This window comes from Mytilus californianus, unplaced genomic scaffold, assembly GCF_021869535.1.
Source record: "Mytilus californianus isolate M0D057914Y unplaced genomic scaffold, xbMytCali1.0.p SCAF_13, whole genome shotgun sequence".
Taxonomy (NCBI): Eukaryota; Metazoa; Mollusca; class Bivalvia; order Mytilida; family Mytilidae; genus Mytilus; species Mytilus californianus.
In genome coordinates this window covers 25,088,215-25,115,161 of record NW_026262615.1, presented here as the reverse complement: position 1 = coordinate 25,115,161, position 26,947 = coordinate 25,088,215, and the positions used below count along the sequence as shown (strand labels likewise).

At 32.4% G+C, this 26,947-nt stretch overlaps 2 protein-coding genes and 1 long non-coding RNA gene across 11 annotated transcripts in view; 1 reads left to right on the top strand and 2 right to left on the bottom strand.

Annotated features, from left to right (window-relative positions):
- The window catches only part of LOC127723409 (glucose dehydrogenase [FAD, quinone]-like), a 483,936-nt gene that overhangs the window by 230,982 nt on the left and 226,007 nt on the right, over window positions 1-26,947 (top strand). The gene's annotated exons all lie outside the window — the stretch shown is intronic.
- The window catches only part of LOC127723415 (C-type lectin domain family 4 member K-like), a 134,153-nt gene that overhangs the window by 47,042 nt on the left and 60,164 nt on the right, over window positions 1-26,947 (bottom strand). The window lies entirely within an intron of this gene.
- LOC127723422 (uncharacterized) lies at window positions 20,598-26,582 on the bottom strand. The gene is made up of 5 exons (XR_007992074.1): window positions 26,523-26,582; window positions 25,571-25,738; window positions 23,488-23,655; window positions 21,981-22,010; window positions 20,598-20,995 (listed from the first exon to the last, which is right to left on the bottom strand). It is a non-coding gene; the product is annotated as an uncharacterized LOC127723422 (long non-coding RNA).

Sequence of the window (26,947 nt, the reverse complement as noted above, 5' to 3'; positions counted from 1 at the left end):
TAAAACATTGGAGAAGGAAGGAAATTATACAAGACTTAGGGATAAAAAAGAAAAAAATACCTTAATGGTGGATAAAATGAATGCCAAATTCATTTCCGTCAGACAACTATATATTTTACTGTTTATTTCAAAATACTAAGAATGCTTCACAAAGGGGTATATTATTCACAAGGCAAATGACTTCAACGATATAAAAATATAACAAAGAAGATTGATAAGAATTATTTACAATTAGTGTAAAATCAAAAAGATGAAAAAGGACATTCTTTCTAGCAACGAAATTCTGTTCAATGGTCCTTCCTGACTGCAATGTTATATAAAATACAGAATTGTTATTTGACTAAACTCGTTGATATATTTAGTTAGTGGGACTCCCGAATAAAAGTGTCATTGTATTTATATTAACGAAGTGATGTAAGTAAACCAACTTAAACTCCTATTTCAAAGATTGCTGTAGTATTTGCTTAATCACTTTTAGCTAGATTGATTGGCAAAGGTCATTTTGCATAAAACTGAGACATTATAATACTAATAAGTACAAATGTATAAATTTCTATAAAATATGCAATTCTTTGAAACTGCGTTCGATAACTCCAGTACTACATGTATTATAGTGATTCGTTGGACACAGCAATTGGAGAAGACTTCGTCATGGCGGAGCCTTGATGTTAGACTTATTAGATATGACATGGAAGGACATTGTGGAGAATTAAAATTCAATACGGACAACTACTGGAGATGCATTATTCGACATTTTATAATATCGGGATGTCATCCATCAAGTTCGTGTAGGATGGGTTCAAAAAGAGATCCAACTGCAGTTGTAGATCCTACATTAAGGTATTATCAAAACATTGTTTAAGCTTCTAATTTGTTTTTTTACATCCTATTTGATCATATAGCTCTTTTCGAGGTTTAGGCCTTATACATCAATGGCTATAAAAAATGCTTAGGTTTGAGCGTTCCTGATGAAGGTAAATCCAGAAAGGCGCTTCGGACGCACAAAGTTAACGGAATGTTATTTAAATATGAAATGTATAGATTGTTATTTTCATTAATATAACACAACAAAGATGACTAAATAACTATTTGAACGAAAACTAGGCAGAATATAAATATCTAACGCATAATGAATTACAAATGACTTCCAACCACAGTAGTGATTGTCAATGTGCCATCTACATTTGTATTTGACTAAATGTTGTTTGACATATAAGTTAAAATCCAGAACTGCATGTGAATACTTTTGTGCAATGCAAACACTATCGCAACATGTCCATCGTTTCAATACTGTTTTACTTTTCATAAACGTACACTGAATGCATCTACTTTAACTGGTATACTTATTTCATTGATTCTAACTTGTTGCGTTTAATGTTATCATATAATGGTTCATATATAAAACATCATGTTTCTTTAATTCAAATCACTAAATGTCGTTGGTGCATGTATTGAATATTAGTATACATTAATCGAATAAGCGTTTTTTACTCCTAGTTGTTTAATAACAATTAATATGTTTCAGGGTAAAAGGTATAAAAAATCTGAGAGTAGTTGATGCATCTGTCATGCGCAATGTTATATCTGGTAATACTAATTCACCAACGATGATGATTGCAGAAAAGGCAGCTGTTATGATAAAATGTGGAACCAAATATTAAAATCTAACAATTACTGAAGGATGTGTACCAAACATAATGTTTACGGTCACGTTAATTTAAAGATGTGTTTGTAACTGACAACTGAAAGTAGAATACACTATTTTTTCTTACTTTTATTTCTTTTTTATTTCATGATTGTCAATCGTTCAAATTCTTTGGTGTGTACTTGTTTTTTCATATTTTTCGGTTACTTGTGTTAGTAGCAAGCATGATTGTTAGTAAGAAAAAAAAATTTATCATATATAGGGAAGAAAAACACCAACAGGACAGCTTCTTAGCGTTTTCATAACTTAAAATGATAAACAGTATACACATATATGTGGTGTATAAATGCCTTACACTAACATCCTTTATGTACTCGACAAACCCCATAGCCAAACATCAGCACTGCTTTCCTGTTCTTCATCTGAAAGTCACAGGTCACACTCAGATCATCAACAGGGCAAACCCCAGGCTTCAGTTAAAGATGTAGACGACTCAAAAGCCGATTTGATCGGAAATCGTTGCTAAATATCAGTATTGCTACATTTGAGCACTGATAAGAAATGATGGAAAAGAAAAACAGGCAAACTAAAGTCAAAAACGACGAAATGACAAAGTCCACATGCAGTACACCCAAAATTCATGATAGATTACACAAAATCCAAGTTGAACTCAGATACTCTAGCAGGGTAAGCAGTTCCTGCTACACTTATGCAACCCGTCATTTTGATATCAATATATTTTAATACGCGCCAATGCCTTAATCTCAAAGATATTTTGGATAACCATTTGGTTCTTATTTATCGCGTGTATCATAAAACAATGCACGGTACGACCATTTACGGCTGAACCGATGAACGAGAACAATAGAATAAACCTTTTTCTGATGATAAAGTCGAGAAAATCAACAGTAAAACAATGCCGGTGACGATACTGATCAAAAAATATTTCTAAACAACAATTGTAAATAAAGGCAACAGTAGTATACCGCTGTTCAATAGTTATAAATCGATTAAGCGAAAACAAATCCGTGTTACAAACTAAAACCGAGTGAAACACATTTAAAATGCATTTAAAATAAAGTTACTAAAACAGTGTTATTAGAAATATACATGCAAAGACACGATGTTTTGTGTTCATTGTTTACAAGATAACTGCATTAGAAACTAGTGAAACTGAAACTGAAATTTTAAAAAATGTTAATCTTTGCTGGATATTGATAAAAAAAATGGAAAAAATCATATGAATACAAAATCTAGAGATCTTTCAGTTCAAAAGTTTTCGGAGTGTTCCATAAAGTCCTGGATATGTTACAATTTCCTAAAAAATATTCCTATTTTTCACATCTTAAGTCTTCGAGTACACCGTTCTGCTCTTGTCACGTGAACTTTCAGTTTAAAATATTGTCATTTCGTGAATATAACAATTTAAAAGTCATGTCTGTGCAGGTTCAAAAATTAAAGATAATATTCTTATAACGTAGCTTATTTGTTATAAAAATTTTATTATTTTTTTATACAATTTTAAGAAAAGGTCATCTCGATTTCTGTACAAGTATGTGCGGTCTTCTCGTTCTATTCACATTCACTGTTTACATCGGGATAAGGTCCGTTTGTATTTGCTTAGTAACTTAATTTCAAAAGTGTTAATCTTTGCTGCATATCAATCGATTCCATTTAATTTTTTTGCTCTGAACTTCTCTGATCTAGCTGCATCCATTTACCGATAATTGGCGTGTTCCAGAGAGGTATACAGTCAGTAGATAAATAAATTGAAGTTGGTACTCAAAGAATGTATTTGCATAGCAACATATTGAACCCTTTTACACAAAGCATGTTGTACTCGTCGTTTGCTAATTTAGGAGCAAAATGATAATATAATATGAACATTTTGTTTTCGCTACAATTGTATTAACCAGAACGTTTTCTTGTGAATTTATAATTAATAGCGTCCTTGCTAAAACGAGACAAACATTGAAAGGATCAGGATGTCTGTGTTTACAGGGGAGGTAATATTTTGTCACTAGATTTCCCACTGATTATAACTATAACGATACATCTATATCTATATATCGGTATCACCCAATGAGGTACCTACTGAAATCGCATATATTGTTTCGTCTGTGGTTTAGTCGTTACATATGGTCTTCGATGAGTTAACGTTACAGTACAGACTTAAAGTCTTATTTTTTATACTTGGCAATGAAATAAAAGGTTAATATCTTTTTGATTATAGGGACCAATATCACTGTTCACAAAAGGTGTATTGATGATTACGCTCAAAGTAATACATTTCGTAAACCTAATATGAGTAGCTTTTGCAGGCATCAAAGCATAGGAGCCTAGTTAAGGTAGCACAATACAAAGAGTTTATACCTCCAATTCTCCAGTTTTAAAATGCTGTAGCTGTCTTTATAATGCTTGAAAATTTATAAAAGTGGTATTTATGAATAGCTAACAGATTACTCTTTCAAATTAATGCAATGCTTGTATCATACAACAATTATGTAATCAATTATAATGTTAACTGTGTCTACAAAAATTTACAAGACATTTCCACTTTCAATTGAAATAAGCTTTTTCATGGATACCCCGAGAGGGTTGATTTTATTATATGTTATTCCTAGAGCCATTATCTACAAAAGGGTGTCTCAGATTTTGGATAGAATGTAAAGATCAAATTTTACACCTAATCAAACATTATCTTAGTTTATGTGGTAAGGATGTTTGCACTAATTACATATTTATGAGAGAATGGAATACGATAGCGATCATTTGAGACACCCTTTTGTAGCTCCTGCTGTGTTGATTAAGATTTCGTTAAAATTTTCTGTATTGTTATAGAGATGATAGAGCTAAATTCATTCAAGTGAACTGACCAAGATTTTGCCATTAATTGCATAATAATTGATTACATAATGATTACATAACAAAAATATTGCATTCATTTAAAAGATTAATCTTTTATCTATCTATGTATACCTCTTTTATTAATTTATATGCAGTCTTAAGAAAGTGACAGCATTTGAAAGGTTGGAGATTGGAAGTAAAAAGATCTTTGTATTGTGCTACCTTAAAGGCTATTTTAAATGTCAAGAATGCTAGTTTTTACTTTAGTTTCCCGTCATTTTTCTTCGTGCTATTATGTTTCGTTTGGTCGTATGACTTTTAAAGTGACTCGGTACTTATGCATCCTACCATCGGGTTTTTAACTATTAACTTTGGGCATTCCTGGAAAAGGTGGGTCCTGAGATGCGATTCGGACACAAAGACCTTTTACAGTGTTGCTTCTATTTTGTTTACCATTGTATTTATATTTCCTTTATCGAGAAAGTTTATATACTATACACGGCATGTGCTATCAACGGCAAAAAAAAATTTTGTTGACGTCATTTTCAATTCTAAATTTACTATCTACTACACTTTTTTTGTATGTTTGCTTGAATTTTTTAGTCAGTTGTGTTGTATGTCTGTGATGTATGTTTACACAATTTTTGACTGCTGGATCCAAATTGGCACATTTACCTTTTATTTCTCTGTGGGTTGCTCACCCAATTTTGTCAATATAACGGAACTATAAACAACTGGCATACAAGTGAAAGGTTTAGCTAGCTATAAAACCAGGTTTAATTCACCATTCTCTTCGGAAAATGCCTGTACCAAGTTTGAAAATACGGCAGTTGTTTTTCTCTTGCTCCGTTGATTGATGGCGTTTGATTTTGTCAGATTTTATGGACTTCCCCTTTTTGATTTGCCTTTTGTTTAACACAATGCCTCTGTTATTGAACTTAGTATATTCCGTTTTTTCTTTCAGATGCATAACCAAAGAAATGTTGATCTTGAAAATTATAAAAATAAGAATAAGTGGTATGATTGCCAGTGAGACAACCTTCCATCCAAGTCTAAATGACGTAAAAATAACACCTTAAGGTCATCGTACAGCCTTTAACTATGAGCAAATCCCAAACCGCTTTGTAAGCCTTAAAAGGTCCAAACAATACAAATGTAAAACAATTCAAACGAGAAAACTAACGGCCTGATTTGTGTACAAACCAAATAACGAAAAAAAATATGATATTTAGCAAAAAACGACAATCACTACATTATAGGCACCTGACTTGGAACAGGCACACACAGAATATGGCTGGCTGAAACAAGTTTTCTGGCGCCATATCCTCTCCTAAACATAGGACAGTGGTGTAGCAGTACAACACAAGAACAAACTAAAACAATCAGATCGATACAAAACAATATTCAAAGTACAATGTTTAATTGGTAACCTTTAACAAAAAGTGTACGTACAAATTCGATAAGTTTACCGGGATTGAATCTAAATGTACGAACTCGGTAAACAATATAACCGTAAAATGTGGATATGCTATCATGTTTCTTATATGTTTTCTTCGAGTATAGTTTTATAAAGTAAAATGACAAAAATACCGAGCTCGAAGGAAAATACAAAACGGAAAATCCTATAGCAAATGGCAAAATCAAAAACTCAAACACATCAAACGAATGGAAAACAACTGTCATATTCCTGACTTGTTACATGCATTTAAGCTTAAGAATATCAGTGCTAAATTTAAAACATGGTAAATAGTTGATCAAATAATATTTGTAATACAAAACATTCTTCATCTAATAGAAAAACTATATAAAAAAAACAAAATACTTTTTAAATCTCATGCGTCCGAAGCGTTATCTGAGTTTACTTTCATTGAGAACGCTCAAAGCGAATATTTGAAGGCATAGGATGTATAAAATTGTATACGGAAAAATGATGAATACAGCTTAAACACTGAGGTACAGAATGATGTACCTTATTATTATGAAATATTAAAGATAACGTTCTGAGAACAGAAATTTTAAAAAGAAAATAGGAAAACATTAGCTGATGTCAAACAGGAGTACTGCGCATTTTTTAACCTAATTGACTTGAGTTACAGTTTACCGCCAAAATATTTTCAACTGAGAGATCAGAAGTATAACAAGAACTGTGAAGTACATAACATTAATCCGGAATTGCTTCTTTAAATTGTCGACATGCTATCACTTAGCATATTCTTAATAGAAGGTTTTATTTCAAATTAAAATTAAACGTTGTTGTGTTAGCATATCGAATCGATAGAAGGTATACTATTTTTGATAAAAGATAAATGAAAAATTAAAAGGAATCAAATATTTAAATATGTGTTTATAGGTAAACTATCTATCTTTGTATAAATAGATAAGCGTTGTTAGTTGAAAGTTTGTATGTAATTATTTGGCTGATAGACCGAAACATTTTGAACCTGGCAACAAAACAATGAATGATTTATGTTAAACAATCTATCGTTGTCGAATATATGTACATTGTAAATCCTAAGTAGATATAGGAAGATGTGGTATGAGTGCCAATGAGACAACTCTCCATCCAAGTTAAAATTTATAAAAGTAAACCATTATAGGTCAAGGTACGGCCTTCAACACGGAGCATTGGCTCACACCGAACAGAAGGTTATAAAGGGCCCAAAAAAATTACTAGTATAAAACCATTCAAACGGAAAAACTAACGGTCTAATCTATATAAAACGAGAAACGAGAAAAACGTATGAACTACATAAACAGACGACAACTACCGTAATCAGATTTCTGACTTAGGACAGGTGCAAACATTTGCAGCGGGATTAAACGTTTTAATGGTACCAAACCTTCTCCCTTTTCTGAAACAATAGTATAACATCACAACATAGAAAAACACACGATAAAATATCAATTAGAAGGCTTAACTCAATCAAAAAACGTAAATTAACACACAATGAACGAATAAATTTGATAAGGTTTAGCCAAATCTGAATAAAATTATTTTGGATATCTGTGTATTTACTTAATAATTAGTGTATGTGTGTGTGCAACAGTGCCATTATGTGTGTAATGAATTTTACAAGACCCTTGTCTGTTTATGAATACGGAAAAACAACGTAGGAAAAATGATAAATCGCACATATTCCTATCAGATTTAAACTCGTGTCGGTGTAAACGTGCATAGTTGAAATGCTGATGTCTCTTTGTTCAGTATTGGGTTCGTGCAAGTTATTTTATTTTCATGGTCATTTGTGTCGATATCACCTGACATCATCCCCAGTTTTTGGTGGGGTTCGTGTTGCTCAGTCTTTAGTTTTCTGTGTTGTATTTTGTGTACTTTTGTTTGTCTGTTTGTCTTTTTTCTTTTTTAGCATGACGTTGTTTATTTTCGACTTATGAGTTTGAATTTCCCTTTGGTATCTTTCGCCTCTCTTTTATCAGTCATCTATGAGAGCCGTTAGAATAAGATGTCTTACCTGCCTATTTTGTAAGCAACTTATTAGAAAAAAGCGTTAATACAGCGTGATGACAAGTGTTGAAGTGTTTTTTTTTACGTTCTCAATTTATAACTATGGTACTCCTATAACAGCATGAGTGATTTTCCTTATTTTAATGAACACGAACTGTTCACATTGAAATGTATTGTGCTATTGCAACCAATATATTAAACATCATTTTAGCTGTAAGACAAGCAAGCATCAACTAAAGGAAGGGTGTCGGTCGGATACATGTTTTAATATTCTACTGCATTCGTACTCCGTTTAAATTACTCAAATTACACATTCCGCGGCGTCTGCATGTAACCGTTCTACGAGTTTAAAAAAAGCCCTGAGTTTAGTCCTAACGAAAAAAAAAAACCTACAGCAAAATTAAGGAACAATGACTACATAAGCCTCAGGATCACGATCACCAAATATTTCACCTATACAACAAATTTGTATCGATACTAACGAGAAACGTGTTGTCATTCTTATATTTAAGAAACTAAAATAGCTGTTTGGCTGAGTACGGATTTGCATATCGAATGAGTAAAGTATAGCTGAAGACGCTAACCCTGATGATTTCATTTTTAGCTCTCTTGGCACACAGGGCCAAGTGACTTTTCTTATCACTTGGTGTCCGTCGTCCGTCGTTGTCGTCCGTCGTTCGTCGTTCGTTTACTTTTACAAAAATCTTCTCCTCTGAAACTACTGGACCAAAATTATCTAAACTTGGGCACAAACATCATTGGGGTATGTAGTTTTAAAAATGTGTCCGATGACCCTGCTTGCCTACCAGGATGGCCGACCTGGCTAGATACAGAACATAGTGGTAAAATGCAAGTTTCCCTATTATTTAAAAAAAAACGTTATAAGTAGATAAAAATCGGACAAGGGCAGAAATGTTCAGAATGTTGAGTTCTACAAATTGTCCCTTTAAGTCCAATCTCTCCGAGGATTTCTTATAGGAGTTAATGCCCTAAACACATTTATTTAAAAAACAGTTGTTGGCATGACACGGGTTGTGTTCTTCTCATATATGTTATGATGGTATGATACTAAACCCCTAACGGGAAGGATTGTGCCTGATATTCATATGATGAAGACATAATCTTTCAATCAGTTTAATTGAAGTCTGGAGCTGGCATGTCAGTTAACTGCTAGTAGTCTGTTGTTATTTATGTATTATTGTCATATTGTTTATTTTCTTTGGTTACATCTTCTGACATCAGACTCGGACTTTTCTTGAACTGAATTTTAATGTGCGTATTGTTATGCGTTTACTTTTCTACATTGGCTAGAGGTATAGGGGGAGGGTTGAGATCTCATAAACATGTTTAACCCCGCCGCATGTTTGCGCCTGTCCCAAGTCAGGAGCCTCTAGCCTTTTTCAGTCTTGTATTATTTTTAATTTTAGTTTCTTTTGTACAATTTGGAGTTTAGTATGACGTTCATTATCACTGAACTTGTATATATATTTGTTTAGGGGCCAGCTGAAGGACGCCTCCGGGTGCGGGAATTTCTCGCTGCATTGAAGACCTGTTGGTGACCTTCTGCTGTTGTCTGTTCTATGGTCGGGTTGTTGTCTCTTTGACACATTCCCCATTTCCATTCTCAATTTTAATTTTACCTTAAATGACAAATTTAATCATGTTTTTTTTTTTTTTTGCCTATTATCTTGAAAACTATAAGAGATACACAGAAACTTTAGAATGCAAAAATGATCAGCAAGACATGATCTACAAATAAGTTTGCTTGTCGAAATCGTCATTGAACTCCTTATTTTAGTTATTGCCCTTTGGTGACGATGTTTACCAAATTTTTTGCGTTACTGTCTTAAATCTTAAAAATTACAATAGATAGATGGAAACTTAAATAAGCAAAAATTATCAGCAGGAAAAGATATCCAATTAAGACAACATAGAGGAAATCGTCCGACGACTCCTTATTGGAGTTATTGTACTTTAACTACGATTTTTGTCATTTTTTTGGCGTTTTGACTTATATGATAAAAACTATTATAAATAGATAGAAACTCTAAATAACAAAAATGATCAGCAAGGCAAGATCTACAAACAAAGTAAAATTTTACCGATTTACTTAGTATAAGAGTGGTTGCCCTTAAATGAAGATTTTTTTTACCCTCTTTTGTGTTTTGGGCCAAAACTAAAGAAGATAGAGAGAAACAGACAAAAGGATCAGCAATACAAGATCAACAAAACAGATTTTTGTCATAAATTCTATTCTCGTCTACAATGTTGGAGAGTATCCTTTGTTTGATACGCACATTGACCAAGGTGAGCCGACACAGGCTCTTTCGAGACTCTAGTTTACTTATTTCATCACTCTATTCTATAAGTTGTGTACATCAATAATCTACTATTACCTATAAAAATTGCATATGTTGGTTATTCCAATCGTATATTATCATCAATAAAAGTATTCGATGAATCACCTGAGATCATAAGAAGACAGCATTAGTCGTGTTTATCAGTCTGTTGCATTCCTTGCAATGTGTGTATTTTTTTTTATTTTTTTTTGTATTTTTTTGTATTTTTTGTTAAGTTGTGTTATTAATCGCCACTCTTCGACTAAGATTGTTATTTTCCCTCAGGTATGTTTAATTTTTTTAGAAAACACAAATGTTGGTCATTATATTTGTATCTGTAAATAATTTGTTTTTGGATGTAACACGTCTTCTGATTGGCAGAAAGTTTTTTGTCTATCATCACATAGACATAATTTTGTCATGTGACCGTGACGTCATCGACGTTTTTTTTATGATTTACTCCTTAAAAAAGGAATTTAGAATTAAATTATAACGAATGACAGTAATATTTTGGTCTATGCAAAATACCTCACGGTTATTGAATGTGCACCACATTTTGTATGTTATTTCTTTATAGACAGAAAAAAGATTACAGTCATTCCATAATTGTAAAAATTATATTGTTTGGTAATTTCTCAATGATTTTTATGTCATCTTTATCTTATATTATAATTTGTATAAAAAAGAACTTTTTTGTCTGCAATGGACCTATGTGAATTTAGAATTGCTGCCCTTTACAGCTAACTCTCAATTTTTAGTGGAAGTCCAGATTTCCGACCTTCATCTTGGTCGACCTATCTTGCAGAATTCAAGAAGTATATCAACTGTTAATGTGTTCCTGTCTTGGATATGAATGAACTATTTGTCACTGGAAGTTAACAGCAACAATCAATCAATCAATTGGATAAAAATTGAAATTTGCAACAACTTGAAGTGCTAGACAATATCAAATAAAGACAGCTTTAAAACAAATACTTTCTACGTCATTTAGTCTCTGGTGGAGAGATGTCGGACTACCAATCATACCACATTTTCTTATTTCTATATTTTAAGCTTTTTGTGTAATGTATACTATTTTCGTAACATTAAACAGAAAGCCACAGTTTTTTTTTTTGGTAAGTCGATTTTGAAATAGCATTATTTGATGACCAATTAAACGAGTATAAGTATGTTGTCACACAATAGAAATATACACAACAAATATCACATGTACATTTTATCATATCCTAGTATTTGATCATATTATTGAAGTTAAAATCAATTGTAATAAATTATAGTATTCTCAATATTTAAAGTAAGTTTTATTGTAATATTTCATACACAACTTATACTTAATTATAGTGTTTCCAATTTGAATTTTAAATTTTAAGATCAACTTAGAATCTTGTTAAAGCATGTAAAATGTAAAACAGCTAATCATCATTGTTCCTAGTATTTTTATATTTTGCATCGTACCATTATTGTCCTTTTTACCCTATATTGTATCGATTCTTCAAGATAAAATATTCGTTTTGCTTTCCTGACGATGCAAACAGAAGAAGTAAGAAAATACGAAGGAGGATTACAAAATCAAACGTCGGAGAAAAAAAAAAAACAATCAAGGTCCAAAGATGAAACGATAGACCATATTTAGCAATACACTAAAACATAATAACAAGGAAATGAATTGAAAGAACCTTATCTTACTAAACATCTGGATGAACCTATCTACTCCTGGAGCGTAAGCTCTTCCTCATTTCAACTGTTGTATATGCTCATCACGATTAAACTGTAAAAAGGCATTAACGAAAATAACGAACCTCAAGGTAAATTTTAAAAGTCCATAAAAACGGACAAAATCAAACAAATTTATTTCTATAAGTTATACATGTATCACCTACAATGAAGACAAAGGATTGTGCAGCATGCGTTCAGTGAGTTTGATTAAATTTATCGACTGAAACACTTTAAAAATACTTCAATTACTAACTCTGTTTTATTAATTAAGCCTATTATTTAGGGTCTGATTGATGTCTTTTCAGTTTAAGTGTTGTATTTTTTTTTTGTGAGCTAATTTTGATGTCTATAAGTAAAGATTCATCATTAAAGCACGCGGATTAACCATTAACTTACATGATATGACGTCACTCAAGCAACCAATGTGACGTCGCACGAGCCACCAATGCATTGTAATTGTAATTGTCATCCGTATAACAATATGTAAAAGTCAGATATATTTTCAGGGTAAAAGGGATACGATTTCTAATAGTAGTAGATGCATCTGTCATGCGCAATGTATCGTCTGAAAATACCAGTGTGCCAATAAAGATGATTCCTGAAATGGCTTTTTTTATGATCAAACAAAACAGGAAGTTTCGGCGATTAATGCTCTTGAACTTGTATTAATATCATCAAATCTCCAATTTCAAATTCATAGATTTTTCTTTAAAAATTATATGGTGTTGATACGTTTTTCACTACGTAACTGATTGGTTAATAGACAAAAAATGAAGTCAGTTCCCATTTGATTATGTTATGTCATTCGAATGGAAATTTATGTATCAGCGCCATCAATTTTGTAAAGAAAAATCTATGGATTTGAAATTGATAAAATTTAAGACAAGTTTAAGAACGTTTTTTGCCGATGCTATGAGCTTTCTTTACAAATATTTACCTATTTGAAAGAACTTAGTCAGTAATATTTCAGTAGATTTTGTGTTTTCCGTTATAGTTCAACAAGCCAAAGTTGTACACAAAATTTTACCAAAATCTGTTACACAGCCCATTTACTGTTTTCTTGATCTTAATCATGTTAATGTAATGAGGATGTTGGGGTTTGTGCCATTTAACAATCCCAATCAAGACTAAACAAAGGTTAACAGGGTTATTTCCCCTAAATTTCTTAATATTTTCTTTTTTTTCTCCCATTGATAATTGTTTATTATTTTCATGCAATATTATTACACTAACTAACACTAACATTGATCCAATGGTTTAAAATTTTCTCTTTTTTTAATTCTGACATAATAGAGTTTTTGCGTATCAATTTGTTACACATTTTCTTTATATGTCTAAGAGAGAAATACACACCACAGATAACAGGTAATAATTCGGCAAAGCCCGTTTCGTCCACATAGGACTCATCAGTGACGCTCGAACCAAAAACGTTAAATGGATAAATCAACAAATGTATATCAACAAATGTCCGTATTTCTACGAAATACGACTGTAAAAGTTACACCAGTATTTTAGACACATGTGATCAAAAAAAGAAAACTTGGGGACTAAGAAACAGAATAAAATTGATAGTTAAGTGAGTATTCAGTTACCAACTAACAAAAGTAATCTAATCATGTATTATAGATATAAATAACAAGAAGTACACTAACTAAAACCGAACTTTATCAGTGGTTCTTGATGTGTTTGTTATCTTTGTTTATTATTTGATTTTAATAGTCTTTTTTCAGTTTCCGCACTACAGTTGCAGGCTAGGGACGATCTATAGGGGTCGAAACATTGAATAGAAATATGTCTTCTGTTGTAGATCGATTACTTTAAACATTGTAAAAGGATTACACAATATAGCATATATAGAACACATAGATGGAATCTAAAACACGCATGTATACGTATCCTTTTAAAAAACTAAAACAAAGATCTACAAGTACAAAAATGCAACATTTTCCAAATGTTAAAATCTTGTGCATCTAGATTATGGCTAGTTATGGAAGTTGAAAAAGGCAATCATATGAAATCATTTAATCGATCCCAGTTAAAAGATCGAAACAATAGGAGTAAAAGCAAAAAGAAATTAGATACCAAGGGAGCATTCGAAAATCATACATTCAATAGATAAAAATGACGAATGGACAAACACAAACAAAACATCACATAGAAACATAAAGACTGATCAACAAAACGAATTTCACCAAAACCATGGGGTAAACAGTTCCTGCTCTACGTGTAGCACACTTCGTGTTGAAAAAATGTTTTACTGCTAAATAAATTTCTCGGATTTCGATTGATGATTGTCATATCGATAAAAATACTATATACCCGGACGATGCTAACCATTACACCCTAAGAACTTCGAGCAAATGTCTACGCTGACAACGTCTATATTGAGAATATACAAACATCGCTTAATGGTGTACTGAATTACTTCAAGGTGTTAAAATCTCAATATCTACGGATATGAGCGTAGATAACTAATAATATTACATCCAGCAATATATATATATATATATATATATATATTGCTGGATGTAATATTAGCGTCTCTACATATGATGTTCGGGTGAAACTGTTTCAATTTTTTTTATTGTATAGAATTCAAGATTGCTATAGTTTAATAATCAGAATAGATTGATCTGATTCATTTTACATCGTGCTCATACTGATGAAGGATATCTGTTATCCGAAATATTTATAGTTACATTTGTTCGTTTATTGTCATTTTTTGGTGATATTGTACCCTTTTAGACTGGTTATATATATTAAAAAGAAAAATAAAAGGACTCCATGTGTTCTTACTTACCACCCATCTCTCAAAAACAGCTTCGGCGTCATTCGTGAGCATTGGAAAACAGTTGAAAAGATTTCCAAACTATCCAAGATTTTTCCCGAGCCTCTCATGATAGCTTTTAGGCAACCCAATAGTCTGCGTAACCTGCTTGTGCGGGCTGAAGTGTCTGATAATAGAAGTACTTCTGGAGAATGTCGTTCGTGTGATGAAAAACGCTGCAAATGCTGCCAACAGATGCATCACTCATCAACTTTTCACATTAAGGCAACCGAAAATAACTATACGATATTTTGCAATGTTAACTGCAAAAGTATGAATGTTATTTACATTCTAGAATGTTCGGTTTGTGGCCTCCAATATGTTGGTGAGTCAAAGCAGCCTTTCCACTAACGCCTCAATGGCCATAGGAGTGATATCTCTAAGAAGCCACTTCTCCCAGTTTCTCAGCATTTCAGACAGTCTGGTCACAAACTTGATGACTTTAACCGCATGAAGATCCTAGTGATTGAACAGAACATTCACTGGAGTGATGCCCAGCGACAGGTTCGGGAAAGCTTTTGGATAAAGGAACTAAATGTACATCATCCAAACGGCATCAATAAAAATACTAAGTTTTATTTTTCACTCATTTTTGGGATGTAAATATACACAGGCACGTATATTTGAGTATTGAGTTTTGTTTTATATTATGATGTTCAGGATTTTGGATTAAATCAATAGACCAAAACTTACCTGTATTATTAAGCTATTTTTCTACATATAATCAGTATTGCTAAAATAATTGACACTGAAGAAGGCTATTTGTTAAGCCGAAATATTTGTCAACACGATTTATTAACAACATCCTCGTATAATACCATCTTATATTAGTATCGTTGTGCAAATCTCTAGACTTATATACATATATATATGTGTATATATATATATAAAACAACGAATAACTTTTCCAACCGCATATGCATGTTGGGGTTGATCCATTTGCCTGTGATCCCACTGAAATTTTAATATTGTAGATTACTAGTATCCATGATCTGTTATTTTTAAAAAAAACTTTCATTTAACCGTGTGCCAAAACGAGCATATGGAGCTTATTGAAACACACCTGGCTAGTTCAGAGCTCCTAATTTCAAATATGGAATTTTTCATATCGTATTTTTCCTTACTCCTTGATCTTAGATGATGATGCATACAATCTTCATCTTGGGAGAAGGAGGGTTTTCATCAAGAATTCCAGTGAAAATAAACACTTTCTGAATACTGAACACCCAGTAACCTGAAAAATTAATAATTCATTCCCGAGTCCATACCATAGGGGCCAGCTGAAGTACGCCTTCGGGTGCGGGAGTTTCTCGCTGCAGTGAAGACCCATTGGTGGCCTTCAGCTGTTGTCTGCTCTATGGTCAGGTTGTTGTCTCTTTGACACATTCCCGATTTCCATTCTCAATTTTAAGTGTATTTAAATACCGAATTCTCGCAAAAATTAAGTCCAAAGCATGACGTCCTTAAAAGGCCACGCACTCATATTTTTGAAGTACTCAATATTTTAAAGATATCAATGTTTTACTTATTTCTTTAAACTTTTTGGATTTAATTTATTTGGATATCTCAATATTTCATCGTTTCCAGTGGTGAAGTGTTTTGTTTTTCTCCATTTTATAATTTTTGTTCTGAAATTCATCAAGTTCTTTTCCTTTCTTAAGAAATATTCAACACACAATATCGTATATAAAGAACGTTTTTATTACAATAAATGAATAATTGATCATGATGATGGACACTTGTTGATAGTATGTACTTATCATTTAGCATTGCACATGGTCATACTCGAGGGTCTGGTTGATGGATCAGGTATACAGAATAAAGAATATTGGATCAACAAATTAAAGAAAAGGGAATAATGGGATACACGAATATAAAACATAATTCTGCAAAAATAAAAACTAATGTACACAAATACTGATTACAGAAATAAAAGATTAAATGAAAAACGGAAACGTGCACATTCTGTATATATAATTAATAATAGTAGGAAATATTAAAATTAGACCTTTTAATTGATTTAAGCTATGCCAATTCGTGACAATCAGTTTTGTTTCTATTTTTGTAAGGGGGTTCGGTGGCCCAGTGGTCTAAGTAGTCGAACTACTGTATCACTAGCCAGTCAACACTGAGGTTGTGAGTTCGAATCCCGCACGGGGTAGGTGCAGTCGACTCCAATCTAAATTGACTAGGATTGTCAGTTTTCCTACCGAAGGTCGGTGGTTCTCTCCATGCACTCCAGCTTCCTCCACCAATACAAACTGACCGCCACGAAATAGCACAATAGCATTGAAAGTGGCGTTATACACCAATCAATCAAACAATCCTTTTGTAAGCATGTTTTTTTTTCAAATTTACGTGGTAATTTTATTAAACTGGGAAAGATACATATTTAGGATCAAAAGAAAAACATTTTTTTTCTTTTTTTAATTGTTAAAAATATTGTCATGTCAGGGCCTTTTGTAGCTGCCTCGAATGTGACCAACCGAATAATACTTATCACCGAGTTTGTTCTTACATGAAAAAAACGACGTGTGCCATACGTTGAGCAGGGTATGCTTTTATAAAGTGTTAATATTATTACCTAGCACTGAATCAATCGCTGTTAGTGAACGATTCGTCCCGAAAGGTATCATCAGCTCAGTAGTTGGTGCTTTAATAATGGGATGATTTACAAAACAGGTCTCTTTTGAATATGACTCCAATTGAGGTATGTATACATCCTTGGCATTTTTTTGTTTGGAGTTCTAGCGTTTCTGATGTACACAAACTAAAAAAGGCACTTTGAACGTATTATATGTATGCCGTGCTAATTTCATACAAAAAGTGTAATGGTTCGAGAAAAGGACAAACAGACAGCAACCAAACAGCGTGACTATTGAAGATACCTATACGTTCGCATACAAACTTCAACGACTGACATTAGTAAATTGTATATCTCTTTATGTCTCAATGTCAATGGAACAATTTACCCTAGTACACAATAGTATTCAACAACTTACCCTTCTACATAATGTAATTCAACAACTTACCATACTACACAATGGCATTCAACAATTTATTACCCTACTACACAATGGTATTTAACAATTTACCCTTCTTCACAATGGCATTCAACAACCTGTCCTACTACACAATGGCATTGAACAACTTACCCTACTACACAATGGCATTCAACAACCTGTCCTTCTACACAATGGCATTGAACAATTTACCCTACTGCACAATGGTATTCAACAACTCACCCTACTACACAATGGTGTTCAACAACTTACCCTCCTACACAATGGCATTGAAAAATTTACCCTACTACACAATGGTGTTCAACAACTTACCCCACTACACAATGGCATTCAACAACTTTCCCCATTACACAATGGCATTCAACAACTTACCCTACTACAAAATGGCATTCAACAACTTACCCTACTACACAATGGCATTCAACAACTTATCCTACTACGCAATGGCATTTTACACTCCTACACAATAGCATTCAACAACTCTGGTGGACAGTTATCTCATTGGCAATCATACCAATTCTTCTAATTTTTATTTTGATGTTAAAAGAAATGTTCGACAACAGTTCTCGTTATTCGTAAAAAAGCAGGGTGTTTCATTCTAACAATTTCTTATTCTTGTCTTTCAACACCATTTGCCACCTCTGGCACTATCATAAAAACGTTATTTTGCGACCTTTTCCTAATCTCCAACTCATTTCATCATTTTGATTTGGGTCTAAGTAGTCGAACTACTGTATTACTAGCCAGTCAATACTGAGGTTGTGAGTTCGAATCCCGCACGGGGCAGGTGCACTCGGCTCTAATCTTAATTGACTAGGATTGTCAGTTTTCCTACCGAAGGTCGGTGGTTCTCTCCATGCACTCCAGCTTCCTCCACCAATAAAAACTGACCGCCACGAAATAGCACAAAAGTATTGAAAGTGGCGTTATACACCAATCAATCAATCAATCCTTTTGTAATCATGTTTTTTTTTTAAATTCATAATTATCGATATTTTTCTACCGAAAACACTATCGTGCATGGGCTAATAAAAATCAGTGTCTGAACATGGCTGGTTCTCTCACCCTAGCAAACTGTTGCCTACAAAGATTATACATATTAAGATATTAATTAATACAGAGGATAAGAATTCCTTACAATTTATTATGGCATTTTGTTTTAAATGGAAACGAGATGGATAACGTTGTTTATGAATTTAAATTGTCGAGTCTGCGATATTTTGTCGAGGAAGCGAGACATACAGTGATCCTATTTTCAGTCGCTGTCGACATCGGTTACATTTATTCTGTAGTTTTAATTTTTTGTAGATAACAATAACGTTGTCAAATTTACGTGGTAATTTTATTAAACTGGGACAGATACATATTTAGGATCAAAAGAAAAACATTTATTTTCTTTTTTTAATTGTTAAAAATATTGTCATGTCAGGGCCTTTTGTAGCTGCCTCGAATGTGACCAACCGAATAATACTTATCACCGAGTTTGTGCTTACATGAAAAACACGACGTGTGGCATTCAGCAACTTATCCTACTACGCAATGGCATTTTACACTCCTACACAATAGCATTCAACAACTCTGGAGGACAGTTATCTCATTGGCAATCATACCAATTCTTCTAATTTTTATTTTGATGTTAAAAGAAATGTTCGTCAACAGTTCTCGTTATTTGTAAAAAAGCAGGGTGTTTCTTTCTAACAATTTCTTATTCTTTTCTTTCAACACCATTTGCCACCTCTGGCACTATCATAAAAACGTTATTTTGCGACCTTTTCCTAATCTCCAACTCATTTCATCATTTTGATTTGGGGATTAAGAAGATTCTTATGACCGGCAATTTAAAGCCGTATTTCGAAAACAAACTATCTCCATGATTTCGACGTTTGATTGACTTTTTCTGTTGATTGTACTTCTTATCATGTTCTAGTTGTTTTTTTCTCTGATAATGATTACAAAAACTGGATGAGACATAAAGAACATAGTGGTTTAACACAGTAGCTTGCAGTGCGTGCTCTTGTTCGTATCATTCTGAAACTTTATCAGTATCGTTAATCCTCCGATATCTGTTATATATTTTTTTTGTCTATAAGTGAAATATTTTTGACAAATAAATGATGCTTTCTATTCAAAAAGTCATCAATATATTATGCTTTAAACTGTCAACATCCGGCACACTCTTTCCGTGTACAAATGATTCATCAGTGGCGCTTGAATTGAACCAAGTTATTATTCATTTATAGATTAAAAAGATTCGAACGCTGTGAAGGTCAAAGAAAGTGACGGTTGAAGCTGTCACAATATTTTTTTTATATATACATGTATATTTATAACTGCAGGACAGGATTATACCAAAATGATTTTAAAATAAAAATAACACTTTATAAATTTGGTTCGTTTTGAGCGTTTTTCTGGATTCACCTTCATCAGGAACTCTCAAAGACACAGATTTGAAAGCCAAGTATGTATAAATACCGAGGCATTCGAAGAGCAAAGATGAAATGAAAACATGGCAAAATTCATCAAAGGTAAACATTGCCTGATGGAAACCTTAAGTTTTGTTATAAATCATGTCAGTACTGAAGCACTGACTGCTGTCTTGACCAAGTCCTAGAAAATGAAAATGGCACTTTGTAGAGTATTTGCATCCGAAGCTCTTATCTATATTTATCTTCATCAGGGACAAATATGTATTGGCATGTATAAGAAATAAAACACTAAGATGATATACATATTTATTAAAAAATAAAATCCAGATAAAATAGATTAGATCTGTTATTCCAAAATACATATTCATACAGATTGGTTGAAGTTTCATATAGTAAAATATAGATCAGTTGTTTTAAGCATGCAAATTATCAGTCACTTTGATGTAGACCTACCAAAAACATTGTTCAAATAAGATATAATAAAGAAGGAAAAGATAACCCATAGTAAATAATTAGCAATCTCAGACAAAACATAGATTATTCATAAAATCCCTCTGAATTTATTCGAGAAATAATTCCATTGTCTTGCATCTTCCCTAAGTTACAAGACAAACATGTAGTACACGTTAGTTGTTGTTTGTATCTGTTCTTCTATTCAGTTTTCTATTCTGATATCTTTTCCATTTTCTTGCTTATATTTTCTTTGATTCTACATGATAAAAAGAATAATAAAAAAAAATAACATTCACATATTTTTATTTCAATCTCGATTTTCAAAGAATATTACAAAACATGTATTAGGTAGTAAACAGACATTTTATATCCATAAGTTCACCATACTAATACATTAATGAAACTTACAAACACTGAAGGTGGATCGAGAGGATTATCGTCTCCTACTATGCATGCATTACTGGACGTTTTAAATCACAATCATGACAGGCTTGACAATCGGTAAAACTACAGATTATACAACTATTCTGGTTCTAAGGCTATTAAAATATGTCGCTAGCTAAATTTGGTTTACAAAAAAGTCGGCAGGCAGACATGTCACCAAACCAGGACATATCATTCTGACTCCGAGCTGACCAGTCTTTGCTCTTACTCCTTAATGCCGCGTGCTTGATATGACATTGGTATTTGCAGCAAATACCAATTTTAAAGTCTGTTGTTTGATCATGACCTTCCGCACCCGAGGCGAAAACGCTACCACGAGACCATCGAGGCGGTCCGTTGACATATCAAACGTACAGTATTTACATATCAAAATGAAATAAACAATAATTTCCATATGACACAATGTCCCGATTTTACTACATTGCTTTATTCAAGAATGTTGACGTCGAATTCAAACCCTAAATTTGGCATAAAATTTAGATTTCAAATATTGCACGTCATATGTACTTGTGTACCAAGTTTAAAGTAAATTGACCACAACTTTCTGGGGAAAAACCTTGACAAATTTTTTTAACCTTATTGGGGAAGATGAACGGATCAATCGACGGCTTATAATATAGACCGAAAACATATTACTATACAATCATAGTATGAGCATACAAATATAGCGCTTCAAGTCATAAATGTGTTACAAAATGATAGCAGTATAGCGCATCGGACGCATGAAATTAATAAAGTGATGTTTATTTTTTAGATCCGCGTTCGTCAAATAAAATTGTAAGTTTAAAATCATTTACCTAGTTTCTTTTCTGATTCTTTACATGATTCTGTAAATACAGTTTTACACATTCAATTCAAGTGATCAGCTATATATAAATTAAGTTTGATAGTAAAACAAAAATTACATGATATGAATTCATTATTTAAGTCAGCACTACGTCTTCTGTTGGCGTTATTCGTGATAATAATATATAGATCCAATAACAATGTACAGAAATTTCATTGACACAATGACTAGTATTTTATTTATTTACCATCCGTATATTATTTCGCAAATTAAGTACGTGCCATTTTCATTTGAATTTTTACAGTTTGTTCTAATTGGATATGTTCAACTACTGTCAGAAGTTAGGCAGAGGACTGAGCACTCAGAAACATGTTTGACCACGACACATTTTCATTTGCCAGTCACAAGTCAGGAGCCTGTAATAAAATGGTTGTCGTTGGTTGCTGTCTACCATATTTTTTTTTATATTTTATGCATAACTCAGGTCATTGGTTTCCTTGTTTTACTTGTTTTACTTGTTTTACTTGTTTCATATTTAGTCATGTCCAGGACTTACAATACGGTATGAGTAGTTCTCATTGTTGAAGGCCCTACGGTGACCTATTGTTCTTATATTTACGTTACGGTTGATAGTTATCACAGTTGTATGCGTACTACATTTTGTTATTATGCTATGGTAATTTTTGTATTCTTGTCTTTCATTTTTGCTTATGTACTTTATCTATGGAGTGTCTATATGCCATTTTGATTTTCTTTGTTTAAATAGTTATTTGTTTTAATAGTGATTAAGATAATAACACAATGTTGACTGCTGTACCCCAATATTTGACATTTTTGCATAGTATGTCTGTTTGTTTTGCTCACATAGTTGTCAATATAATGGACTGCAATATGACTGTCATACAAGTGAGAGGTTTAGCTAGCTATAAAACCAGGTTTAATCCACCATTTCCATATAAGGAATTGCCTGTACCAAGTCAGGAATATGACAGTTGTTTTCCATTCGTTTGATGTGTTTGAGCTTTTGATTTTGCCATTTGATAAGGGACGTTTTGAATTTTTCTTGGGGTTTGGTATTTTTGATATTTTTTTACTTTTTTCATTATATACACGAATGAATCTCAACATGGTCTTTAAATTTGTCAAATCAACTTTCAAAATACTTCATGTCACATTCAGCCGGCTTTTAGGTTCTTCAACAAATGTATGTATTCTCAATAGCTCCATAATGTCAGGTTTTCGTCTGTTGCATGGAAATAACCCTAGCAAAAAGTAAACATAAGCAAGCTACCAAAGGGATCTGAGGTTTATAGACATGGGTACAACATTAAATTGACAACAATGTGTGAGCAAAACAAACAGACATAATAGGAAAAAATGTCAACAATTGGGGTATAGCAGTCAACATTGTGTTATACTCTTAATCACTATAAAATTATTTAGAGACAACAGAAGGAAATCAATGTTTAAATCTTATAAATCATGATAAGCGTTTCTTGCTTTATATGTTAACGTACCTGAACATGCTCCTAAGGTACAGATTACGGTGAATATGTTGGAACCAATACAATCTTGTCCATTGTTAGATTTTGATGGGCTGTCACAACTTCTCTTTCTATATCGAATACCATTACCGCATGTGACAGAACATGGTCCAGTCGACCAGGAACCCCACTGACCATCAACTATAACAGATGAAACTTTATTTGAATAAGTTTTCGAAGTTTATATATATACATATTTAATATTTGACAGTATTATTGTTTTCAAAAAATTTATCTTTTTAGACTCAAGACAATGTAGATTAATGAGAAAAAAAGGTTAGCGTGATTACCGTTGAAACCAATTTTAAGTAAAAAAAAACACATTTATGTTAAAAAAAACCCCAACATATCTCTATTATTGAAATGTTTGTGTGGGACTTAACAACGTCTGTTTTTTGTCACAAAGATGCTTTCAACAAAGATACAGCTTTTTATCAGGTGCCATGAAATGAAACGTTATGTTCAGCTGTTCATACCATAGGACACACAAAAGAAAATATAACCTTTCCAAAGTTAATTCAAACTTATATGATCGATTTGTAGGCAAAGTTGCAAAAAACAATCGGCGCTAGATGTAGCTGTTAGAAGTAGAGGATACCGATACGGGTTTATGAGGTTGTTGAAATTCTTGTTCGCAAAAAGACCTTAGAGAGGTTTGGCTATTCAAAATAATGTTGGTTTAAATGTTCATCAATTTAGCAATCTTTACAAAAACTGAATCATAAGAAATATTTTCAATTTTAAGTGTAATTGATGGAGGCTTTCTCACCAATCTGTTCTACATAACAGAATAACAGTTATCTGTAGTGTCGTTATAAACTCGGTATCCCGATAAGTTATAAATGTCTTCATAATGATCAGTATGTTCATTTTTTTTCACTGTATAATTGGTTTAAACCGACTGCATTCCAAAAAAGGAAATCACGAAATTTTGCTTTTTTTTAGTCCATGAAGTATATGACATACGGAAGTTGACTTAACTTCGTTTAAAGTCTAAATATTAGTCTTTTATTGTTTCTTTATAAGCGTTAAGTATCGATAACAAAAAAACTGGTAAACTTTTTTCAGTACATCATTGACACATTTCGCTACGTGTCTGCGTTGCTTTGATATTTGTTAAAGTCTCAATAAAGCAGTCCATAAATAAATTAGACCGCCTGTGTGGCATGTGGTTTCTTTAATCATAAAGACATTTGCAGATTTCTCACCTGAAATTATATCTTATGTAAAGTTTTATTTTTTCCAAAGCTAACATAGATCCAACAATTCTCTGGAACTTGTGTTTAATGCTAGAATTTCTGTTAATTTTGCCTTCGAAATGTGATAACTGCATTGTATTTTAAGCTTGTATTACGTACAATTTATTTAACTGTTATCACTCTACATATCTTCATAACGTGTCGCTAGGTAAACTTAAATTGCAACAGTAAAACAAACGTTTTACTAAGGTTAACTAAAAAAAAACCAATGCAATTATCTCCTAAATAGTTGTCACCTTTTAACATCAGTATTTATTTTCAAACAGGAACTTTTTTTCTTCAAAATAAAAATTTCATCAGAACGCTTTTCTGGTTCAACCTTCACCAGGAATGCTCAAACCAACATTTGTTGTTAATATATTGGAATTTTATGCGAAGGTCATACAAGTTAGAGGTTAATTTACATGTAGCTATAAAACCAGGTTTAATCCACCATTTTTTACAAAAGGAAATGCCGGTACCATTTCAGGAATATGACAGTTGTTTTCCATTCGTTCAATGTGTTAGAGCTTTTGTTTTTGCCATTCGATAAGGGACTTTTAGTTTTGAATTTTCCTTGGAGTTCGGTTTTTTTTGTTATTTTACTTTTTGCTATGATTCTGAACTAGAAACAGTCCGTTCCATCACCGTTTATTGGTCAGATTCATGAATATTTTAGCATGTTTAGATCGAAGTTCTTTTATTTTTAAACATTTTGTATATTTGTTTTTTTAATCTCCCTGCCTTACCAATAAATTGGATACATGATTTCTTTAAACAGACATGGGTTTTATTTTGAATCCTGTAAATACAAATACCTGGACAATCACTTAAGCTGCAATCTGATGAATCCACACTCGACCCATTACAATTTTTTCCGCCCCTGGAAGGTAGTGGACTGTCACAAGTTCGATTTCTGGACAGAGTTCCGTTTCCACATGTGACGGAACATGTTGAGTTCGACCAGGAGCTCCATCCGCCATCAACTTTTAAATATAAACAAAAGTTTCTTCTAAATTATCTCTTAATTCTATAATGATTCATAAAAAAAACGTTTCTTTACAATTCTTAATTTGATTATCTTCATGTTTCAAAGGGAACTTTTCTTAGAAAGTTATGTCTTAAATTTCATGTCACAAATGTCAGTGCTTGTAATCTATGAATAGGTTTTAACTCATAAGATGCAAAAGTGTAATGGTTGGGTATGATATTAAGAACAGAAAAAGATAGAAAAATAGTTCAAACCACTACGTTTTCTCTCCACCTTGATATGCACTTTGTTCTTGAAAATTTGGAAACAAATATAACCAATTTCACATTGTGCGGTACTGTTTTCATCGCACTAGACAATTGCTGCCGTACTTTTGTGTTTAAAGTATTACTCACTGATTCAACATGTGAATATCTTTGTGTATTGTGAAATCTGCATATATAAGAATTAAATGATGTGTTTTGGAAAATTTATACGTAATGAAAGCAAATGACCATCATCTTTTAAGTGATAAACGCTTCCGTTCCTGCATTGTGATATGGATGCTTGCTTTTCTTTTGTATAAATAAAAATAACTGTAATTCAATGCTAAAGCCACTTTTTCATCATTTCCAATTGTGATTGTTTTATATCATCATTTAGTTTATTACGAACAAGTTATAGAAGTCAATTATAAACTATAATTCATATAATGTATATTTTAATGACGATTGTGTGCCCTTCCCTTCTGGCACATCTATGGTTGGTTTACTCTTTAAATAAAACTAAGAAATACTAACCTGGACACTTTGATACATCAAAATCTTGTATTTTAGTACTATTTTCAGTGCAAGTGCCGGTAAAGAAGTCGGCTATGATTTGATTGGCAGCCCATTGAAACCAATCAGTCATGGAACAGCATATCAGTGGATTTCTGCCCATTGCCCTGCAAGTACCATTTAAATACACCTTAACGTATATATACTTCCTTTTGTAAATTTACAGTTATTCAATGAAATCATTTTTAATAACACAACGTATTAAAACACGCGGTTAAAGACAGAAAATTAATGTACTATCATAAAATTTTAAATGAAAATATAGTAAAATCAATTTGTAATCATTAAAAATAAATATATTTGGGGAAAATTTGACATATAACATGAATAAGTTAACTACTAAAAGTAAAACTTCTTTCAACTAAGAATGGTAATTTTCATTCAAA